General features: G+C 38.3%; 1 long non-coding RNA gene across 1 annotated transcript in view; it reads left to right on the top strand.

Annotated features, from left to right (window-relative positions):
- Positions 1-1,100: 1,100 nt before the first annotated feature.
- The window catches only part of LOC112670677 (uncharacterized), a 43,507-nt gene continuing 34,325 nt past the window's right edge, over positions 1,101-10,282 (top strand). Inside the window, exons 1-2 of the long non-coding RNA XR_007402082.1 lie at positions 1,101-1,224; positions 1,669-1,794. This is a non-coding gene — a long non-coding RNA (uncharacterized LOC112670677). The remainder of the gene's footprint in view (positions 1,225-1,668; positions 1,795-10,282) is intronic.

The following is a 10,282-nucleotide window of genomic DNA, read 5'->3' as shown; positions in this document are numbered from 1 at the left end:
TTCGTCTGCCTCAGTCGCAAAGCTGGTTTCTCTGCTTTTGTGAAATAATGAGCACCTCACGCTTTGAATGTGGCAGGATCCAGAGAAGAAGTCAAACTGAACTGCCACTACCTTTCTAGCTCCCCCACCCCACAGTGTTCACACGGGCACATGTTCCAGAACCAGCAGCAACTGCATCTCATAAAACTAAAAAGTATAAGCAGAATGAATGCATCGTTTAAACAACAGATTTTGTAAATGTAGAAAGTAGCTGGATTTTTTAGTTCATCGAAACCACACGCACAAAAAGACTCCTCCACACACTTTTACAGCAAAATGGTGCTCTGCTTTCTATCTGTATTATTTAATTCTCTGGCTGCTTCAAGTTCAGCTCATTGAGTCCTTTCGAAGTTTGAGAAGTATCTTCACTTAGTAATTACTAACCTTCAATGATTACTTTCGTGCCTTTACATTTTTCATAGCAATTTATTAGGTTTCTCGGGGCAGGTCCTAGTCTTTATAGTCATAGTTTGATATGTAAATATATTTTAATTTTATATTCTATACCTGTGGAAAAGAAAATATTAAATATATATTATATTTATATATAATATAATAACATTATAATAATATATATTATAATATATATTATAATATAGTAATATAATATATATGGAATAATAATATATATAACATATATTATATATATAATATATATATTCGTATTCTCCCTGTTAGGATATGTGTTATTTGGCGTTTGTTAAGATTGAACTGAGAAAGGAAATAATAGTTTCCACACCAAATTCTGTGTTACATCAGAAGGTTAAAAAAGTAAAGACATGTACAGCTTGAGAATGTTACACTGAAAACAAATTGTTTTGAAGCCTTTTAAGGATTTTTTAATCTGTAAGAATAAATTTTCTCTCAGATACCTCAGCCCAAGCTGATGTTTCTAGAATGTGCTGGCTATAGCCATATGTTTGGTGATTCTATCGGTGAAATGTGTGGACAAGGTGGCTGAGGGCTGCCAGACTGTCACTGTGTGAGCAGGTTGGCCTGCATGATGGGTGTGGATAATCCTGTCATAATAAGCAAAATGACACCCAGCTCTGTCATTGTGTGGGAAACCCAGCCACCTTGGCTCCTAAAGGCCAGATTTAGAGGAAGAGGGGGGCAAGCTTTGCGTACCTCATTCACGACACAGCTGGGAGGAAACCAAACTGCCTGAGATGGTACAATAAAAATGTATGCTGATATATGGAGGGGGAAAGAATCTCACGTTGTAGATGCCTATCCAGGTTTTCAGCTTAATGACCGAAAAGCTTTCTCTGAAAATTCCAGATCTCCTCCCACCAAACCTAACCCAGGGGAGGGAGCGCACTCCCTCATTTGGTCAGGGAAGAGTTAAGGGCATTATGCCTGCAACCAGGTTCTTGAAGGAGTTAAACAAGAAAATGTTTCAGACTTCTGATTAATGGCCAGGGACATTCCAAGCTGCTTTGCCTACCTCAGCAGTACAGGACTGGTACGCAGGGTAATATCTAATAACTAATCTTTGACACAAGAATTAAGTCATTTTGCAAGAAAGCAGATCATTAGAAGCCAAATTGAATTATAAGTAATACTATCTCTGTAGAGGATTGTAAATTAATTGGTTTTTAACAATAACATTTCTGTGTTTTATTAAAGCAGCCTAAGAATTCGGTGAAGAAGGGAGCGCAGCAGACAAACAGGCCAGGTGCCGGCGATGCAAATGAAATGGATGACAGATGGCGAGTAGCACGCTCACTCACTGCGCGTGTATAATGGATAGAGGTAATCAAATTCCTCTGTGAATTGGCGACTTTCTTTACATCAGGAACTTGAACGCGGGCTCCCTTACACATCTCTCTACCCCTGCGCTCAGCACGCACATGCGCATGGGCACACACCACACACACCACCACCACCCCCCCTTTCCATTACATACACATAGGTCCTAATTATAGCCCATGTTAGTATCAGAAAGATGGGCCATAACTCTATTTACATAACACCACGCGCAAATATCATTCCACCAAATCAACCTGTATACACTAAACAACAGATTTGTCTGATGAGAACACCACACTCAGGAAACAAAGCAACCTGTTTCCATGAGAGGAGTTCCACTCAGTAACAGAAGTGATACCTAGACCAAGGGATGGGCGTCAGTGGGAAAGAACTACTTCTGGCTCCTTACTTTGAGTTTTCCGGGAGTGTCCTTTGGAAACTGAAGAGAATTCTGATGGGTTTCCTTTCACCTTCAAATAATGGTTGAGGAGACTCAAAGAAGCCGCTGACCCAAGGCAACCCCTGGATTTATAGACTGTGGGCCAACTGGTTTGTCTCGTCCCCATGCTGCGACCAAAGAGATTGCTTTATTTTACTGTTTCTTCTGAAAAGGGAAAACTGTACTCAGCTAATTCAAGGACACAAATTCACATCCCACATGAGACAACAGAAAGTAGTGTCTCTCAGGACTATAATATATGAACCTACAGATTGCTGAGAATTACCTTGCGTGGGCTCAAATCCGTAATTCCAGTCCTATCCTGGCTTTATTCCCTTCCTTCTGACTGCTCACTGGACATTTCCACTTGGTTGTTTAAATGTCACTTCAGCATCGGTATAGTCCTTTTGGTCAAAACCATGTTCATGTGGAAAGTCTCCTTTCTCTGACCTCTCTTTTACACAGACATGAAATTCTTGAATTTTCCTCAACTTTTCTCTTCTTTATACATCACCTACAGTCAAAATATAAAACCTATTGATTTTTCTTCTAAAAACGTCCTAACATTCATCATTTCCTCCATTGTCCCGCTTCTGGGTTCTAAACTGGACCTCATGGCTAGACAACTTCATCTGCCTTCTGTATACTTTCCTTAGACTCTGTCTCTTACATCTCCCACTTTCCCTGTTCTCCTCCTGACTAGTGTCCCCTACACACTGTTTCCAGGGCTCTCTCTTTCCTACCTCATCCAATCCTTTGCTGGCCATCAGGCTTCTCCAGATAGCCCCGATTCACACTGGCTTTCTCAGGGTGCACCATTTGCTCCATCAGGGCCAGTCTCCTGCGGTCTCTGCAGTGCCACGTTTGCTGTGGGTCAACCTCCCATAATCCATGCAGCCACCATGTTCCTTCACCCTCAGGGTCTTCACACATGCAATATCTTGCCTGGGCTGCTCCAGATCCCTCCCTCTTCCCCTAACCACATCAAGGCCTGCTCTAGCTCCCTTCTCTGTGAAGATTTCCCTGACTACCCTCTCTGAACCTCACACAGTAATGAGCCCACTATTGAGTCCATCATTATTTGCTCTTTCGAACTGTTTTCTGATTGCTCCCCATATGATGGTGGGGTCTGCTCAGCCATACTGAAAGTCATGTGAGATCGAGGATTGTGTGTTGCATATGTCTGTACCCATCCCCATTGGCACACTCTGCATGGTGCTCAGGAGACATCGTGCCTGCTTTCTTACCATGCAGCAGGTACCAGGCCAATAGGCCTTTAGCACTCCCACTCTTCAGGAGCAGTTGACCCCCGAATTCAGATCATTGCCCCTTCTCCCTATACCCTTGAGATTTGATTCTCATCACACTTGTCTTTGACCACACTCCTTACTGGGTGGCCTACTTTAGGTAAGCCCCTTTCTGGCTTGCTTCGGTCCTGGGACCCCTACTTTGGAACTCCTTCTCTTTCTCCTTTGAGGAATCTGCTCAGGAAACTTACTCTTAGGAATGCTGAACAATAATAAGTGCCTGACTAGTGTGTGTTCATTGATGTGTTGTTTCAGGGAAAAAATCTATTTTTTTCTCAGTGCTTCTTAGGCTATGGCATAAATCTACCAGGTCATTCTGAAGTACATGTTATTTGTCTTTATTTTATTTATATATATAAGTGCCTACCAGAACACCTCCATACACCAGGCCTTAAATTTGATTCCAAGAAGTAAAAATGACATTTGCATTGCAGGATTCTGTGCTTAAGGCAGCAGAAAGCACAAGAGTTTGGCCTGGTGGTACTAATTTTGTGTTGACTCCTCCTCAGGGAATACTATGCTTTTGGACTGTTTCTGATTTCCTATTAGATGGCATTAAAGGAAGTATATTATATCCTGAACCTAAAAGGATCAGCTCTTTAATAAACCAAATTGACCTTTCTGCTTTTTTCCCAAGGGGATTGGGGTCCTCCTCCATGCCTTGAAGCCCCCTCTCTGCCCTGCTAACAAATTGATTTTGTGACTGTTTTGTTTGGCTTTTTTACATGACAACCACATATATGGTGAAGAATAATGACCAAAAGTCATATTCCTGGGCAACTGGGTATAGCCAGATGAGACGATAAATATAATTTGTTGAATTACAGAAGTAGCTCCTGTTCTGCTGGATGTGTGTTCAGCTTCAACATCTTGGCAAAGAGATGATGTCACCAGAGTCATAAGGCAAGTGGCAGACCACCTGTTAAGCATCCAGGCACAAGTCAAAACCAAGAGCCCTGAGTCTAAAATGTTCCCTTTTTAAGTCTCATGATTCCAATTTGAAGTTATACTATTTTCAACAAAACTCTTTTTTTATTACCAAAGCTCTATGTTAAGGATAATCAAATATTGGAAGACTTGGTGTTTTCATACTTTCCTATAATTACTGCATTTACCATGGTACGTACTTCTGGAAATGGACAGCCTTGCAACCAATAGAGAATCCAAACACTCCTAATCCTGTGCCATGAATGAACTATATAAATATTCTAAATGAAAAATAGATGGGTACACATTGCTTTTGTGGGTCTGTATCAGAGTAGCTGGATTACAGGAAATATTCTGAACCGAACTCACCTTTCTTGTGGCCAGCCAAAACCAGGATTCTGATTTATTGCAACTGTAATGCTCAGTATTAGCACCTTGTGCTCTTGCTGAAAATTAAATTTACTTATATCCCTCAGATATGCTCCCTCTCTGACAATTTTGGCCTTTCTTTTGCACAGGAGAAATTCTGCAACTGAGTTCCAAAGCCTCTCTTTCCTAATGCATCTGTAAACAGCTGCAGCTCCCTGTTCAATATTGGCTGCAGCTGCCATAATGCCCCAGAAGGACAACCAAATGGAGAGAGCTCCCCTTAATTGCCTTGCCACCCCCGATTGAATTTATGTTTTGTTTTTAAGTAACATTTTGTTGCATTTGCATTACTGAAATTACCAGGTTACAGTAAACTATATTCCCAAATCAATGTCCCCCCAAAGAAAGCAGACATGAACTTTATCACCAACAACAAATTCAATTTTCACATTACCTACTGACAAAGAAGCTTGTGCCAACAACACTTGCGGATTCCTGAAAAGTCCGCCAAACTAGAGGAAATCCACAAATCTTAGGTTTTATTATCTCGTAGTTTTGCTTTCTATTTAACTATTGCTTTTCACCTATAGGTAAAAACTAAGCTTCGCATGCTTTGTTTTTATTTCAAAATCAGATAGGGTGACACATAAAGATAATCCCAACTGGAACCCTCATGCATTGCTGGTAGGAATATAAAATGGTGCAGGCTTTATGGAAAACCATTTGGCAGTTCCTCAAAAAGCTAAACATTAAATTACCATATGATCCACCAGTTCCACTCGTAGGTAAATACCCAAAAGAATTGTAAAAACAGGGACTCAAACACCAATGCTCATGGCAGCATTATTCAAAATAACCAAAAGGTGGAAACAACCCAAATGTCCATCAACAGATGAATGAATAAACACAATATTGTATGCACATATAATGGAATATTATGGAGCCATAAAAATGAATGAAATTTTGATACATGCTACAACATGGGTGCACCTTGAAAATATTACACTAAGTAAATAAGCCAGGCACAGAAGGATGAATACATGATTCCACTTATAGGAAGTACCTAGAATAGGAGAATTCATAGAAGCAGAAATCAGAGGAGAGGGTACCAGGATCTGGAGAAAGGGGCAATGAGGAATTATTGCTTAAAGGGAACAGAGTTTCTCTTTGGAATAGTGAAAAAGTTCTAGAAATAGATCATGGTAATGGCTACAGTACTCAAGAGCACTGAATCCATACACTCAAAAATGATTAAAGTGTAAATGCTATATGATGTATATATATTTCCACAATAAAGAAAGTTATTGCCAAGTATCTAGAAAGCTTAAGGTTGTGTTACATATTTTGATGTGAATTCTAATAAATTAAAAAAAAAGGTGGGTCAAAGTGTAAGGTTCAAGTTGACAGGAATTTTATCCATAAATTTCTAAAATCTCTGTCAATGATAAAACTAGAAATAAGAAATGTTCTTTAGTGTCTTCTGTTCCATTTTTCTCCAGGTTTGTAGGAATACATACATACACATATAACATTGCTTTGTAACTAAATGTGTTATGTACCTCTGAGTTTGTGACTTGTCTTTCATTTTCTTTATTGTGTTTATGAATCAATTTAAATTTTTAATACTGATACTATTTTGTGCTTCATCTAAAAAAAGTCCAAGATTCCTTATTCTGAAGTCAAAAAGATAATACTACTTTTTTTTCAAGCTTTTATCGTGTCTTTCATATTTAAATTCAGTAATTGAATTTTGTACATGGTGTGAGTTAGGATTAAACTTCATTTTTTTTTTCCATATAGAAAACCAGTTGTTCCCCTAACACATTAACTGAATTCTCTGCCCTTTCTTCCCGACTATCTAAAACATTTCTGTCTTCTATAAAAATTCTCTATATAAAGGTATACCTATTTCTGTACTCCCTCTTCTGTTCCAATCATCAGTTTATTCCTGCATCAATACTATACTGTCTTAACTACTTAGTTTCTTAAACTGTGATACTAAGTACAGCAAGCTCTTCTTCTCATTTCCTTTTCTGTAATACTTTGATTCTTCTTGGATCTATGGTCTTACACATAAATTTTAGAATCCTCTTCTCAGGCTCCATGAAAAATACCCTTAAGGGTTTATTTGGAAATTAATCGAATTTATTTGGAAAGATTTAACATCTTTACAACACTGGCCTTATGCTATCTGTAAACATGAACTACATTACCATTTATCAGCCTTCTCGAGTGCTTTTTAACAAAGTTTTATAGTTTTTTTTTTTAAGATTTTATTTATTTATTCATGAGAGACACAGAGAGAGAGAGAGAGGCAGAGACACAGGCAGAGGGGGAAAAGCAGGCTCCATGCAGGGAGCCCAACGTGGGACTTGATCCCAGGACTCTAGGATCACACCCTGGGCCAAAGGCAGGAGCTAAACTGCTGAGCTACTCAGGGATCCCCTATAGTTTTCTCTATACAAGTCTGCATATATTTTGTTAGGTTTATTCTTATGCTCTTTATGGTTTGTTGTTATAAATATAAGGCTTTTTATTTGCATTTTTAAACTATGTTTGGCATTTATTGTTTTTGTATGTTGATCTTAAATATAACAACTTAGATTTCCTTATGATTTCTAATAATTTGTAGATTATTTAGGGTTTTCTAGAAATATTCTATTATCTACAAATGGTGACACCTTTGTTTCTTCTTTTCTAATCTTTATAACTTCAAGGTTTTTTTTTTTTCCAAAACAAGGTAAAATAGAACATGAGAATGGGTATCCTTATCTTTCTCTGATATAAAGGGACTTCTTTTAAAGTTTTCTCATAAAGAATGATGTTGGCTGAGGTCTGGGACAAAAGATTTTTTTTTTTTTTTTTAAGATCTTATTTATTTGAGAGAAAGAGAGAACATGAACAGGGGGAAGGGGCAAAGTGGGAGGGAGAAGCAGACTCCCCACTGAGCAGACAGCCTGACTTGGGGCTCGATCCCAGGACCGAGCCAAATAATGACATGAGCCAAAGGTAGATGCTTAACTGACTGAGCTACCCAGGCACCCTGGGACAAATATTCTTCGTAGGTTTCTGAAGCTTTTCCTGGTTTGCTATGGATTTTTAAAAATAAAAAGGTACTGAATGTTATCGGTGTTATTGTTTTTTCTCCTTTTTATTGAGATGATCACATATTTCTTCTATTTTAATATAGTAATGTGAATTCTAATAATTTTAGAATGTCTAACATTAAAAATTGATAAGAATAATTATAATTATTCTACTTTATGTGACTAAATCATAGAACAAACTAAAACAACAGCATAGAATTTAAAGAATAATTGGCATTGACGTGTTTTAAGGTCCTTTTTATCTTTCAGGAAAGGAGTTCCTATTACAATTAAAAGTTAGATCTTTGTTAAATAAGGGATCCTTAGAGATTGGATACCCAGGATATATGCTCCTTAAAAATGCACTTCCTCTGACTCACCTCGGTTAGAAGTAATTATTACTCTGATTTTTTATAAGAGTAAGAAGATCTTTTGCCCTATCCCTTCCTTCCTCCCATCCATGCCACTTCTGTATATAGAGGCCATTTGCTATCCAAGTTTCTCTTGTGTTACAATCTTAAATGTCTGCATCAGCTGGGGTCAAAGCTGTCTCCTGCTATTCTGAAGGTGTTTGGGATTAGGAATATTTAAATCTCATGCTATATATAAGTTAGAAGAATGTTTTAATCAAAATCTATCATTTAAATGACATACTTAGGAATCACTGAATTATTTTCCATTTGAATTCTTTCAAACTATATTTCTTCTTGAGCTGCAGACAACTAATAATAATTTTACAGGGAAAAACAAGTTAATACAGAGCTATGGGCCAAGGGTCTTTTCAGTTAAAAGAGACTTGAGAGTCCCAAAAGCCTGGCTTGGACAAACCAGTTGTAAAAGACATTTTGGGGATAATTTTGAAATTTTGAAAATGGACTGGGTATTACATTGTATCATAGAATTATTGCTAAATCTTGTCAGATGTTACTATGGTTTTGTGATTAGGTAGAAACATGGAATCCTTTTTTATAGATGCCTATGAAGTTATGGGTGAAATGTCATGATATCCATAACTAACATAAAAATATGTAAATAGAAATAAGAAAGTTAATGTAGCAAGTATGGCAACATGTTAACAGTTGTTAAAGTTAGGTGCTGGATATGTGATTCTTTATTGTACTTGTCTATATGCTTTTAATTTCCCACAAGAAAAGAAGGTGAGATTTTAGGTATTAAATAATAAGAGAAAATCCTGTGTGGGGCAATGCCTGAGATAGCTCCAAATATCCTCACTACCTGGTTTTCACACCCTTGTGTCATTCCCACCCCTTGAGTGTGGGCTGGACCTTGTGAGTCACTTCTAATGGATAGATTAGGGCAAAAATGATAGAATATCATTTCTGAGACTAGATAACACAAAGACTCTGGCTTTTGACTCACTATCTCTAGTTTTTCTCTCCAGTACTCTCCCATCCTCTCTCCTCTCTCCCTGCCCTCCATCTGGAAAAAGCCTGCTGCCATGTCCTCAGCTGCCCTACAGAAAGGCCCGAAGGCAGGGGACTGAGGCCTCTAGCCAACAGCCTGGGAGGAACTGAGGCACACCAATAGCCAGTGATGCTCTTGGAAGAGGGTCTCCTCTGAATCAAGTTTCAAGATGACTACAGCCTGATGAGAAACTCAGAGCCAGAGGACTAGTTGAGCAGTTCTGGGTTCCTGACCTACAAAAGCTATGATATAGTAGAAGTTTGTTGTTTTAAGCTGCTAAATTTGGGGGTAATCTGGAATGCAGCAACAGATAACTGATACAAATATTATGAGGAAAAAAGAGACTAAACCCACAACATTGCTAGAGGCATTTGGAAGCATCGCGCGATTTCAATTACTGTTTTCAATAAAGAGCTCCTCCTATTTCAAGAGTTAATCAGATTGGTGGGAAAGAAAAGTCCATGTGGCAATAGGAAATGATTGCTAAAAATTAAAAAAACACTAAGCCACCATTCTGCAAGAAAACACATCTATTAACTGATAATTAAATCAATAAGCATTTATAAGACACCTACAATTTGCACAGCAGTGTTTTAGATGACAGAATGAAAACCACATAATTAAAAGATAGCCCCTACCATTTATTGAGCTGGAGTCTATCCATGCATAAACCACTCACTGAGATTACGCAAGGCAGGTTCTGAAGCCATTTTCATGCTTCCAGGCCATCTGGATACCTCACGTGGAAACTCCAAATGGACAACACAGCTTCTAAGATTTGGTTAGCTTACTTCTAGAAATTAGTTTATGTAAGAGGAGGAGCTGCAATTAAGCACCCACGCCTGCCAGTGTCTGTGTACAATGGCATAAGGATGGATGCAGGGCCAGTCTACTTTGACTTCTCTTTAAAATAACCACAAAGACACACCAGTAGGAGC

The sequence above is a fragment of the Canis lupus genome, chromosome 14 (genome assembly GCF_003254725.2).
Source record: "Canis lupus dingo isolate Sandy chromosome 14, ASM325472v2, whole genome shotgun sequence".
Lineage (NCBI taxonomy): Eukaryota > Metazoa > Chordata > Mammalia > Carnivora > Canidae > Canis > Canis lupus.
The sequence above is the reverse complement of the archived record's forward strand: the minus strand, read 5'-3'. Positions and strand labels throughout refer to the sequence as shown.